The 14,668-nt window shown below is 34.6% G+C and overlaps 1 pseudogene; it reads left to right on the top strand.

Moving 5' to 3' along the window:
• The first annotated feature begins 468 nt into the window (after window positions 1-468).
• On the top strand, window positions 469-2,435 carry LOC143599708 (L-type lectin-domain containing receptor kinase IX.1 pseudogene; annotated as a pseudogene).
• Window positions 2,436-14,668: the final 12,233 nt, after the last annotated feature.

Here is a 14,668-nt window from a genome sequence, read left to right as displayed (position 1 = left end):
AAAGCTTTTTTATTTTCGCTAGTGGGTGTTTGTTAAGCACTTAATCTCAGAAGGCACCTAGGTTCGATTCCTAGTGTGACCAAAGCTTTTTTATTTTATAAAGACAAGTTTTCACCAGTTCAACCGGCGATTCACTGGTTTCGGTCGGACTGGAAACCGCCAAACCCGATCAGGTTATTAAAAAACAGGTTATATATGCGAACTGGACCGGCATGCCTATCGGGTCCCGATCACCAATAGAACCGGCCGATCCGATCCGAGTTTCAAAACATTGATCAAATGAACATGCCAATAATGTGATCATAGAAGTCAAACTTTAAATATGAACAGGTTGACCGACTAAGTCTTTGTATTACTCTTTACATGGAAGTTGATTGAAAAGTCAAAAATTCTGCTTCCAACAAATGATATCCTCATGTTATTTGCCTATTAAAATAAGAAACTCAGCTATTTTTAGCAAGTTTCGTGCAGACTGATGTCTATCTTAGCTAGCTTCTTTCTTGCTTTAATCCCTTATGCAGCTTCAATTACTTTCAATTTCACAAATAATTTTCCAAACAATTCCCATGATATAATTAATATTGTCAGGTGAGGCAGCTTATACCCCTGATGATGGAATCCAGTTGACCCAGGGTTCAGTCCGGTTAGCAGGGAGAGCGACGTACATCAAACTACTTCATCTTTGGGATGCAGACTCTGCTGATCTGGCAAGTTTCTCCACGCGTTTCACATTCGTGATCGATTCATACCCAAGCAATGATCATGCTGATGGGCTAACATTCTTCCTTGCTCATAATCATTCTTGGATAAACACCGGAGGATACCTGGGCCTTCCTGTGGATTCTGCAACCAAAACTAGTTTACATCGATTTGTCGCTGTGAAGTTTGATACATTTGGTGCAAAAGACGCCAAGACTAATTTTCCAATAGATGACCAGGTAGGCATTAATATTAACGATATTACTTCTGTTGCGTCTCGAAAATGGTTTAGAAAGAAAACATATGGGAAAGAGTGTAAAGTTTTGATTAATTATTATTCAGATACAAATATCTTAGTGTTTCCTTCACCAATTTCAAAAATAATTCACTTATGTGGGAATCTGGGCTTTATTACACCATTGATCTAAGGCAAGTGTTGCCTGAATGGGTAATTTTTGGGTTTTCTGCTTCCACCGGAAATGTGCTTGGAAAACACAATGTAATTTCTTGGAGTTTTAATAGTACTGAAATTAAGGTTTATCAAAACAACGGGCAAAACAATATCGTGCGCATAATGGTATTAACAGCCGGTTCTAGTTACTGGTTTGGCTATACTAGCATATATTTTATGGAGGAGGAAGAAAAACAATGATGATGAAGTAGAGGAACTTGGACTTTTGGAGATGAAAAATGAATTCGAAATGGAAGCCTCTATGCCTAGAAGATTTTCTTACCAACAATTAGCTCGGTCAACTGCTGAATTTGCAGAGAAAGAGAAGCTTGGAGAAGGCAGTTTTGGAGGAGTTTACAAAGGTTTTCTGAAAGATTTTGGGACATATGTCGCGGTCAAAAGGGTCTCAAAGACTTCCAAACAAGGGATCAAAGAGTATGCATCGGAAGTAAAGATCATTAGCAGACTGAGGCACAAAAATTTGGTGCAACTCATTGGTTGGTGCCATGACAAAGGAGAACTCTTGCTTGCTTATGAATATATGGAAAACGGAAGCTTAGATCTGCATCTTTTCAAGGGAAAGAGCTTGTTGAAATGGAATACAAGGTACAAAATAGCCCATGGTTTGGCTTCTGCTTTGCTATATTTGCATGAAGAATGGGAGCAATGTGTCTTGCATAGAGATATCAAATCGAGTAATGTAATGCTGGACTCAAACTTCAATACGAAGCTTGGTGATTTCGGGCTAGCTAAGTTGGTTGACCATGAGAAAGGCTCCCAAACAACATTGTTGGCTGGAACCTTGGCCTATATTGCTCCTGAATGTGTAGTCACCGGTAGAGCAACGAAGGAATCCGATGTTTTTAGCTTTGGAGTTGTAGCATTGGAAATAGCTTGTGGGCGAAAAGTTATTAACTACAAGGTTGATCAAGAAAAACAAATAATGTTATTAGAGTGGGTTTGGGAGCTCTACGGGAATGACAATCTTTTAGAAGCCGTTGATCCAAGTCTCGAGGTAGAGTTTGAAGAAGAAGAAGAACAAATCACTCGTTTAATGATCGTTGGATTATGGTGTGTGCATCCCGACTCAAAATTTCGCCCATCGATGAGAAAAGCCATTAAAGTGCTGAACTCTGACGCTTCCTTACCTTTACTACCCTCAAAGATGCCAGTGGCAACTTATCTGGAGCCCTTAGTGTCTTCACTATCAGATTTCTCATCTATTTGTCAATACCAATCATTACCTCTTAACTCTCATGAATCATCACTACAGGGCCAGCCCTAGGGGGACTGGGTGGTCGACGCTCCCGGCCTGACACCTCGCTAGGCCCGAAATTTTAAAAAAAAATTATATATATTTTTATGAAAAACAATATGTATATTTAATGTTTAAACTCAATTGTAACAACTACCTTGGCCTATGGTAAAGGATATGACTTTTAACCAAAAGGTTGTTGGTTCTTGTCTCATTTTTAACATGTTTAAGCATGTTTTATACAAAAGTTTTTACACAGCTCAAATTATAACCAAGTATGCTCATTTAAAATTAGATTGTCTAAACCCAACACTATATTTCTTTTACTTAAGGCCCAAATATTTTTCGCTTTCTCAAAGCCGGCCCTGCATCAATGCCATCTAAATCGTTCAAAAATTTCTCATCCCATCCCATATCAGTGTTATATTCAAGGCAGTGAAATATCTAGATTATTGGTTATAATGCTGCAATTTTGGAGAATGGGAACCTTGCCTCTTTTTTGCACGGTTTGTGTAAAGCTCACGAGAATTTTATATTTTGGATATACATCTGAATTTTGAAAATTTGACGCATTTAAGTTTAAACTTGAATTGATATGTTTCAAGACATGTGTTTCACGCTTTTCTCTATGAGTATTTTTCATCTCTATTACCCTATGTTCCTTAAGAATATAAATATTCAATTGCATGTGTTTGGATGAATTTAAAAATGACTGGCGAAGGGCGTTTATACCAATCCACCAAACATTGAGAATTTGCTCCCTAATTACATAATTTACACAATCTATCAACTAATTACAATTATGGCATTAACTATACTAACCGATTTTCTAACAAAGTTTAACTTAACTTTAACGAACTGAACGACATCGATGATTTATTAACACAAGCATTAGTTTTTAGTTATAAACGATGTGGTCTGCAAACACCAAATGTTACAAACCCCACTCCAACACTATTTTTTCGAGTAGTACTGCTTGTTACAAATTGAAAAGACGTGTCACTGACGGAAGCTTGTACGTAGGATTGTAATGTTATTAGCCTAACTTTGAAGCGCGGAATTCATCAAAGATGGAAACACACAAGAAACTTTAACATCATCTTCATTAACTTTAACAAATCAATACAAAGATATCACACTTTCTAGCACACTTTTTCTCTCTAGAATATGGCAATGCTCCAAAAATCTACTGTTCATGCATAAGTCTAAGTATTTATAGATATTCAAGAATCAACATCTAGGGCACATATGTTACACGACACATAAGCTATGCGCCACATAACTTATGCGGACTAGATGTGACTTATGCGTTCACATACACTAGTTACATACAATTTTGACATTAAGCACAATTCCTAATACATATAGTAGCTATTGACGTTGATGCGCTAACAAACTCCCCCTCGGATATAGCTAGATCTACAATCTTAATACTAAACAGACATTTCGTTACACAACCAAATCTTCAAACTTAGACAAAATTTTGACTCGGAATCTATCAAACTACAATCCAATATTTGCTGTAGTAGTCTTGACAGCATTCCAGCCACCAGAAGATTCAGTCTGTTGAGCTTGATTAGAATATATATATATATATATATATCTGATCCGTGATATATTTTCACATTATGTGTATCCGAAGATACTAATCAAAATATGATATTGAAATATTAGACCTTGTCTTTTCTTTGTAAATCCTCGAATTCTCATTTTCTTCATCATCATCGGAATCATCTTCTTCCTCAGTTTCACACAACAACATTACCTGCAAACAACATTTAGTAAATATGATAATGTACTACAACGTATATATATGTCATAACTGTCCCGTATAAGTCCTTCAATTTATTTATGTATAAGTTTTATGGAGACTGGATTGTCTGTTATCAAACCATATTTCAATCAATCCTATATCAACATCATCATTCTCAAACTCAATATTATCGATTTCAAAGCATTATGATTTGACAATGAAAATCAGTCAATTTGATTTTCAATACTAACAATTCATTGAATCCCGATTCTAATAACATTCGTTCAAACACCACAAGTATTACAAAATTTTGGTCAAAAGATTACCTTTTCAGATGTAACAACCTGATCCAATACTTCAATTGAAAGAACATCGTTCAATTTGAATAGTAACTCAGAAATACTCGGTATTTTATGATAGATTTTACTTATTAATAGCAAATTTATGTGTCACACCCCATTTAGAAAATTGCGAAAGCGTAAAACGGAAATGTAACAGACACCTCTGGTATCAACCACATTATTTATAAAGAACAATACAAACTAATTTACAATATTTTACATTGATCTAACTTCGTTTACAACTAGGTGATACAAACTAAATCCAGCCCGTTAAGCGGCTTTACTTCTTACTAGCACACCTGCATCAATTCACCCGGCATTGATCGCAAATCAAACACGTAGCACATTGACTTTCTAGTCCAAGTCCGGTATACCTGAAAAACATGTCAAAACAGGTCAACTACAAGTAGTTGGTGAGTTTCACGAGTTTCAAGAAATCAGTTGTGCGTATAAGAACCATAGTTTGTAAATATGCAGGTATGTATGTATGTATATACGTACGTTCACAAGTACTTTGTTTGTATGTTTATGACGTAATTATGCTAAGCTACAGTGAAGCCTTGACAGTTCGTGCTGCGTGCCTCCATTTCCGCGCTCAATCAACCACTATGGTCCCTCTTCCGCCCACAACATGCCCCAAGTAGCTATGTCTAATACTACATAGCGTGTTTGTATAATTATGGGTCATGTGCAAACGGCATCAAAGTCTCAGCAAACCGTGTTGGCTCCATTTTGGTTTGTCAAACCAATAGCACTATTCACAAGCCAACGGCTCTAAGTTAATCACTGTGTTAGTGAGGACTTTCGTGTGTTAGCACTTAGATAATTTTCATCATCAAACAATTGAGAGTATATAAAGATATATCAACATGTTTTTCACCCCAAAAGTTCGTAAAATAGTTTAAAAAGTGGGGTCATGAAACTCACGGTTTAGTAGAGATCCGGTATAGAGGTACAGTGTAAGCTCGCAGTTTGTTTTGACTCGTTCACTAGTCCCTATAATGAGTATTATAATAATATTAATATTTTAATATTATTATAATCTCAATACTAAGCTGGGCTGTATATCTAATCTGGGTATAGTTGTTACGCCCAGAAAGTGTCAATAGGCTTAGATTGTGATGTTGTTCAATGTCTAATACTTAAAACCGAACTTGGCTTAGTTTTCTAGTTTCACAAGCTAGGCCAAGTTGTTCGTTTACGCGTTTAGAGAACAGTTATGGGGATGTAAACTTGGGTAATGTGTTGGTTGATAAAATGATTAAGTTATAAAGAAAGATCACAAATTAGGGGTCTGGATTCGCCACGGGGCTTATTTCCGTTTATTTAGTTTGGTTTGGAGAAAAACGCGTACAATTCACCCATATTGTCTAAATTTCTCACAAAAAGTTCGTTTTTACTTAAGTAACCCAAAAGTATGATTTTTGATCACTTTTGATGTTCTGATATTCCAAAAGGTTCGTTAATCACGAACTCGTCGGTTTTTATCATAATTGGATTTGTTTACTATTCAAATTAGCATAATTAATTATCCGTTTATCATTAAATTATGAAAATTTAGCCATATCTCAACTAAAGTATTTATATTTTAATAAAAATATTTTTGGAATTATTTACTGATTTGTTAATTTATAAAAATTCATTTTATATGCTATATTTAACTTGAAAATCATCCGTTTATACCAAATGATTTCTGAAAAAATCCGCCAAAATTACTGAGTAATAAAAATACTTCCCAAAACAACCTTTAAAAATTCCAGAAGCTAAAAACCTTGCTAATTACCCTTTTCGAGCCGAAAACGACTATGAAAACTTGAATAAATGCGAATCCACAGACCCCAAATTTCATTTGTGATCTAATTATATCACATCTGAGTTCCCCAAAAATTTCATAATTTTTCAAGCATTTTAGTTATTTTTCCCAAATAAAAGTCCCAAATCGGTAATAAATCCGCCAAATATTATCGTATGGTCAAAAAATTACCAAATTTGGACAGGGACTCAATCATATGGTCCCTTATGACATCACAACCTTAACCTAAACAACCCATAATCGAGCAATTCGGCATTACCTTTGCGGTTTTCGCCCTTTTTCACTCTCTTAATCCAATTTCCATGTTCTTGTGCTTTTATATAAGCTAAGTACAGGTCCTTGGAACTTAGGGTTTTGGTTAAGGCATTAAACCACACTTTTGAACAGTAAAAACGCCGTTTAAACCCTTTAATCCGTGTTTATAGCCAAAAAACTTATCAAAACAGGTTCCTAACCATGTGCATGATCAAACCATGTTTTTGAACAATTTTTATGGTTTTTGCATGGTTAGAAGTGATTTTTGGTAATCAAACTATGTTTATATGTAATTAAACATGATTAAAACAAGTAAAAGTTGATTAAAATAGCCTAATAACCTCATGTTTTGGCTATGGGTGTGAAAGACCAGCTGATATGAATGTTCAAGTTCTGAAAATTGAGTTGCAGAATATCTAAAGTTTCTTAACTTTAAAGAAACATAAGTATAATAATGTTAAGGGTTTTTTTTCAACTTTGGAGGGTTGGGCTTGTTGGGCCCCCATTTAGGCCCATTTGGCCCACTATTCTCAATTTACGTGCCCGAACGTGAAATGCCGAGTCCAAATTTACTTTGAATTCAGTTTTTGGCGTGAAAAATATATTGGGTACGACAAACAGTGCGAAAACGAGTGTTTTGGGCTATTTTTGTGTAAATTCGTAAAAACATATTATTATTTTTTTTGTAAAAATCAAAATTATTTTCATAGATGACTTAAAACATTTCAAAATGTTTTGTAAGTCTTTTTTTGGCTTACTGGATAATACAATGCTTGTTTTGTAACTATCTTTCGCGTTTAAATCCATAGCGGATGAGTATGTTTTGTTTAACTGGTTTACTATCGAACTAAGGTCATAATACTAATATTTTGGCTTATATTCAACATATATCGCTTATAGATGGCCCCCCCCGAGATATGGGTCATAACCAGACCCGTTTGGTTATCCGTTCATTCGTTACGTAATAAGCGGTTAAACGCTTATTCGATTTTTGAATACTGAGGTGTATCCGGTTTTGTCACGAATGTCACATTCTCCCCCAGTTAAGAAATTTCATCCCAGAAATTCAATATACCATTTAAAAGCTACTTAGGTACAAACAAGAATATTTGTTTTCGTTTCAAATGTATATTATTCCCCGTTGTAAGGCGTTTTACTAAGCTTTGACCATTGAAATTCTGTTGAGTTGTAACTGTTTGATTTTTCCGCCTATTATTTATACGGTTTGTTTACAAAGTTTAGTTATGTGTGAGTTTCCAAGCGGTACTATCTCCGCCTAGTCAATAAGGCACTTGCTTGTTTTGGTATATAAGACATTGTGAGTAGAACTAAAATCGTCAGTGAACTCGATTCTAGAGATAGTTTAGTAAATATGCTACGAGATTAATTTTTGAGACAACCTCATACAGCTCTATGTATGTTGATGTTAACTTATCTGTTTCCTCAACTCGAATAATTCCTTTCAAAGGTCAACAAATTCATTACGTACATCGGTATAGTTCTTTTATTAGTCTTATGCTTTCAGTTTGTTTTTGGATTCTACGAGTTTTATCTGTGGTTTTTGGAATCAAATTGGATTTTTCATTTTGAGTGTTGCTAACTTTTGGCCTATTAAGGTAACGATTTATATTCTTGCTCGTATCGTATCAGTTATAGTGTCACTCGTATAATATTATGGTAATTATTAGTATACGAGGATTAGACCTGTGAAAAATGTTGGCCTTAATTTCCTCCAAGATTTAATATACAGTTGCAATGTAATTCTCCCAATGTTTGTATAGTTTGCCCATATTGATCATTTATTTAGGAATGACAGGTCGTGCTTAAACCGATACGGTTTTCTAAGTTTTGCCAAAAATAAGAGACGGGATGACTATCTACATCCGAAATAATTGGGATAGACACGCCATGCTAAGATGAAATTTCGTTAACATAATGGTAGGCGAGTCTTTTAGTTGTGTAGTTGTTATAGGTCGGGTGAAAGAATGCAATTTAAGTTAGCCGGCCAATTAGTAACCGGACTACACTGTGTTCTCGGAATGATTTACGAAAGTGTGTTATTAGGCTCATTGTAATCTGTTCCCACTTTCACTGGGTGTTTCCGGTTGTTATAACATTACGAAGGTTTTTGATACTCTGCTTTAATTCTAGCACGAGTCAGGTATTTATCGATATGCGTGGTTTATTTATGATTAGTCACATAAGTTATCAAGAGTTGAAATCTAGCCTCGGTTTTTTTGAAGCGTAGGATTTCATCAGTTTTCTTTTCGAAGTTCTGCTCATCCCCATGCCAGATTTTGTTTTCTAAATGTTATGCTCTTAGGGCCATATGATTTTGCCCAATAAGGTTTTTCCAAACAATCGTTTCAAATGCCCGTACATTCCAATATTTAACTTTGTCCCTTCATCTTAAGGCATCGGTTTTCACAATTACACTTGTTCCACAACTCTACTCGTCTTCCTTATCCCATATTCGGTCACGAGCTTCTGTGATTCTTGTAATTTGTGCGTTTGATGGCATATAAGTAGCATTCCAATGCATTAGATGCCAAAGCAATCATCCCATACTCCGGGTTAAGGATATTATAATTTTACTCGTGTGTTTTTGATTGTTGGGAAGCATATTCTATAACCTTATTTCTATGCGTTAGTACGCATTCCAAATCTTTTCGGGATATATAACAATATATTAGAAGCTCATCAGTCCCTTCTGGGAGACTTAGCATAGGGGTTTGACAAGGTTTCTGTCTCAGCAATTAAAAAGCCATCTCTTGTTCTTCTCCCAATCATAAACTCAGTTCTTTTTGGGATTAAGAGGGTTAAAGATTGGGCTATACTGGAGTTTCAATAAGGCGTCGGTAATACCCAACTAATTCTAAAATTTGGCGAATTTCTCTTTTTGACTCTGGTGTTTACCAGTTTTTTTTCTCAGGTGCATGTGAATTCTGTGTAAACTAATAACGTGTTCTAAGAATCATACTCCTTGTAGCTAGAATTCATACTTGGACAACTTGTTATACAATTCCTCCTGCCTCAACATCTCCAAGATTGTTCATAAATGTTGCAGATTCCTTCTCGGTTTTCAAATATATCAGGAGATCATCATTAACGTTATAATGAATTTGTCGCGATACGGTTTACAAACTCGGTTCGGGTGATCCATGAAAACTGCGGGTGCATTAGTCAGTCCAAAAGGCATAACTAAGGCTTCATATTGACCATACCGAGCTCGAAACGCCATTTTAGAAACATCTTCCTCTTGGATTTTAACTTGAAGATAGCCGAATCGGAGGCTAATTTTTGAGAAGTAATTCGCTCCTTGGAGTTGATCGAACAATTCGTCTATTCATGGGAAGGGATATTGGTTTTTGGTGGCAATTTTGTATATTTCCCGGTAATCAACGCACATCCTAAGGCTTCCATCCTTCTTCTTTACAAAAAACACCGGTGTTCCCCAATGAGGATAGCTAGGTCCTATGAAATCTTTATCTAATAATTCTTGTAGCTGGCTAAATAATTCCTACATTTCGGAGAGTGTCAAACGATAAAGTGTCTTGGGTAATAGGAGTTGCTCCTAGGATTAGGTTAGTTCGGAATTCAACTTGTCGGATAGTGGTATTCTGGATAGTTCATCAAGAAAGACATTGGAGTATTTGAGTACTACAGGTATATCTCCTATATGTTTCATCGATGTTTTTATGGTTGCGTTATCCAGAAATGCCATACACCCTTGGCGTACGAGTTTTAATACTTTTAAGATGAGACACGAGAGGTGATATTGCACCAAACTTCTTTCATTGTACCATAATCGCTTCATCACCCGAGAGAGGAATTTTAACTATTTAGTCATCACACATGATTCCCGCCTTGTATTTAGCTAACCAGCACATACTGACAATTACATCGATGCTTCCCAACTATACCGGGAGTAGGTGAATAAAAATGGTTAGTTGTTTAGGATAATAGGAAAACTTAACAGTTGTAGGTTTTCTATTAGCAAATTCTATAGCATACGGGTCTACTACTTCAAAAACCAGTACATTTCCCAGGGATAAGAAGTTAGTAGGGATAAGACTTCTATCAGTACCTATATCAAGTGAATTCGAAGCATATTAATCAGGAATTACAGATGTACCCTTCACCACATCTAAGTCTTGTTGTGTTTTATCGGGTCCGATCACTAATCACGGCCTCTAGCCGAGTTAGACGTTGATGTTCGTTCTTGGTTTAACTTGGGGCAGTTCCTTTTGAAGCGTTTCGTACTTCCACACTCAAAGCGAGCATGAGGGTTTGTCATAGGTTGTGCGCGAATTGATTGTGATTGGGTTAACTGAGAAGGGTGAGGTTAGAACGGTCTGTTTACAACACTTATATTGGTTCCACAGCTACAAGTATAGTATCCAATCTTCTAGTTTTTTTAACGTATCTTTATTCAACATTCGTTTATAATGATTACATAACCACACATTGGTGAAGGTTCATTGTATATTTTTTGTTCAGAACTAAAGTTAATCGATGTATCGTGGAGTTGTAGGGCGCGCACGTTTAATTTGTTGAAGTTATTCTACCCCTGTTTCGTGATTAGTTCATTTTATACGAGATGATTTTCTCGGGTTTTCTCAAAACACTATTTCTGACCAAATCAAAAGCTACCATACCGTCTTATGTCACGACATTTTTAAAGATTTAGTGTTAAATTGAATTAATTAATGTTCCTACTTTTGGGGCTACTAACTATGGCACTAGTCGAGCCAAATCGTTGAAACGGTTCGTGTATCCCAATTAGTCTGCGCCTTTCATTTTCAGTTTCCGGGTTCGTATTCTAATTTCTAGCTTTCATTCCTTGGACGAAAATGTTTTAATAAAAGAGTTTTAAGTTTTGTCCAAGTCATACAGGTGCTTGCCTCTTGTTCTCGAATTTGTACAATCGTTATCTATCACTAATGTGATGATCAATTTATGGTATTGATAACAGATTTTATCGCTTCGATTCATTTTACTAACCCATTACTCTTTTAGTACCACTAGAATTTATAGGTTTGCATAACGTAATTTGTTTAAACGAGTATTCGTGTTGTGAAGGATCACTGTTGTTACGATTAGTATTCGTGTTTGGTAAGAAATTTTTATTGCCAACGATATTTAGTGGGGGAAATTATCATTATCGGTAGTAGCATTATTGTTAAGTGGGGGAGTATTATTCGTGACAATGTTAGTATTTATCAAGAAACAACATTTGTAACTGTATTAGTATTGGGCGGCGAAATAATATTCACGGCTGTATTAGTGTTTGGCATTTGATTTGTATTCATTATCATATTAATGCCGACAGCGAATCGCGCTGCTATTGTCAGAGTTACTATCTATAGTTGCCGAACATTCATGTCGGCCACAACTGCCTTAGATCATGTGTTTGTTTTCTTCGGGGCCATCTTATAATGATAAATGACTGTACTTCACTTAATAGTAATTCCCCCTATACTCATTGCGCAAGGAATTATATTAGCTAATACTCAAGTATTTCAAATAGCACATACTATAACACACATCGAATCATGTATCCATATACCAAGGAAAATACATAGATTTAGCCAAATAAGACCATTGTTTGCATGTATACATTGAAAGTTGTCACCCAGAGACAAGTAATTTTAACCCTGTAAGGGTCAATGTTTGCAATAAAAGATCCAAATCGTCCTCCATATCAACATAGCACACTACCATATGCTTGCATGGAGTATCGAAACTATACACAACGGTACCATACTATCCATGTCTATCCGAGCACACATTGTAATCATCATGAATAGAACACAACTTGCACAAAAATCATTCCGATATAATCCCATCATTGGGTAGCTGTTTTACCCTGCCTCTCTTGTGAGTAGACATTTGCCCATTATGAGTTTAGACTGTATGTTATAGTCGGGAAACATTTGTACATTCCCCTTGACCTTTGGATGCTATTAAATACAATTAGAAAATATTCTTTTCACCAGGTCATTCAGTACCCGTAAGCATGCTAGGTCTACTAAAAGTGGTAATTTATGAGTTGGGAGTAAGTATGTTCTCTATAAGCCAAGACACGTCTTTGGTCCACTACTACATAAAGCATCTTTAACAAGGGTACAATTTGTTCATTTAAAAGGGTTTTATAAAAATTGTTTTAAATGGTAAAGAACCGGTGTAAAAGGTATACTATTTAAAACACTCAATATTTAGAAAATTTTTAAAAGAATAAATACAACGTATACAATTTTTAAAAGGCGAATTGAAAATAAATAATCCCAACTTTAAAAATCACTATCAGCGGTCCCAACTTTTAACTATTTTTGTCTCAATGGTCCTCCGTTAAAAAAAACTTAACGCCGTTATTTTTTTTTCCCAAGTTTCAAACCAATGTTTTAGGGCTTTTGATCGGAAAAACGATACGATTCTACTGATGTAAAACTTATCTTGAGACTGTTATCCAAGCGACGACACAATGTTTCAATTCGGGTGTTTAAATTTCCAATTAACAAAAATCAAGTCATTTGAATCACAGTATCGAGATAAGTTTTACATCGGTCGAATCATACCGTTCTTCCGATCAAAAGCCCTAAAACATCTATTTGAAACTTAAGAAAAAACATAACGCCGTTAAGTGTTTTTTAACGGAGGACCACTGAGACAAAAATAGTTAAAAGTTAGGACCGCTGGTAGTGATTTTTAAAGTTGGGATTATTATCGGCCAATACCCAAAAGTTAGGATTATTTATTTCCAATTTTCCTTTTTAAAATGGTTATTTAAAATGGTTTTTAATTTATTTAATTAGACCGTTTTATTTGGGTAAAGTCATTTAAAACGATTTAAATTGGACTGATTTATTTGGTGTTATCTTGTATTTTTAATTTTATATTAACCTGCTTATCTAAAACGATTTAAAATTGATGTTTTATTTGGTATGCTATTTAAAACGGTTTAAGTTTGGTTTAATTTATTTAATTAGACCGTTTTATTTGGGTAAAGTCATTTAAAACGATTTAAATTGGACCGATTTATTTGGTGTTATTTTGTATTTTTTAATTTTATATTAACCTACTTATCTAAAATGATTTAAAATTGACATTTTATTTGGTATGATATTTAAAACGGTTTAAGTTTGGTTGTTTTATTTGGTTTCTTGGTGTTGATTGAATTTTAGTTTAGGGTTTTATAAATCCTCCTCAAACACTACCAGTAACTTCTCACAACTTCTTCTCTTACTCACCATTAGTAATCTCAGAACTCGGCAGCCATTGCTCCCTCTATTTGTTTCTCGCCATCAGGATTCAAGCATGCATATTTATATATTAATTACTCGATTTTTTCAATAGCTTTAATTGAGTTTTCAGTTGATTATTATTATTAGTTATTTAAATCGATATACTAGGTTTTGTAGGCTTTTAATTGTGGCTAAAAAATTTCCTATGTTTTTTTTTCTAAGATTTTGATTTGTGATTTTGATTATTGGCATAGCACGGTGCCTCTCTTTTGAGTGTGTCAAATTCCCCAAATTAGTTATTTTTTATTATTTTTATCTGGGTAAGTTATAATTAAGTTTGAATTTTACAAAATAATTTTCAAACTTATTAAATGTAGTGTTTTTTTTCCTTTCAAGATTTGGGCTTTTGGTTGAAACATATCATGAATAACCCTTTGTTCGGAGTGTCAAATTTCCCAAATTTGTTCTTGTTTGGATCTTGATAAGATGTAATTAAATGTATATACATTTCAAAACAACATCTAATGTTGTAATTCACAACTTGTAGTTGTCGCATTCTAGTGAACGAAAAATTTGTTAATTCATTTGTATCAATATTTCATTTTCGTTCATTTGTGTGTTACTCAAATATTGTGTTTTTTCATGTAGTTATCATATAATTAGGGTTTATTCGTTGATCTTTTAATTTGCGTCTCAATTTGGCACATGTAGTTATTTATTTGGATTCACAGACTTTCAATTACTTGTGTTTTTAAGATGTTTCTCTTTGCTTAATTTTAACCTAAATTATAGTTTCATATTTCTATATGGTGATTATCATATAAGTTTTATCTTCTCTATTTTATGTTTAGTAAAAA

This window comes from Bidens hawaiensis, unplaced genomic scaffold (assembly GCF_021521415.1).
Source record: "Bidens hawaiensis isolate Kalapana, Puna unplaced genomic scaffold, B.hawaiensis_p1.1 tig00052538_1, whole genome shotgun sequence".
Classification (NCBI taxonomy): Eukaryota; Viridiplantae; Streptophyta; class Magnoliopsida; order Asterales; family Asteraceae; genus Bidens; species Bidens hawaiensis.
The sequence above is the reverse complement of the archived record's forward strand: the minus strand, read 5'-3'. Positions and strand labels throughout refer to the sequence as shown.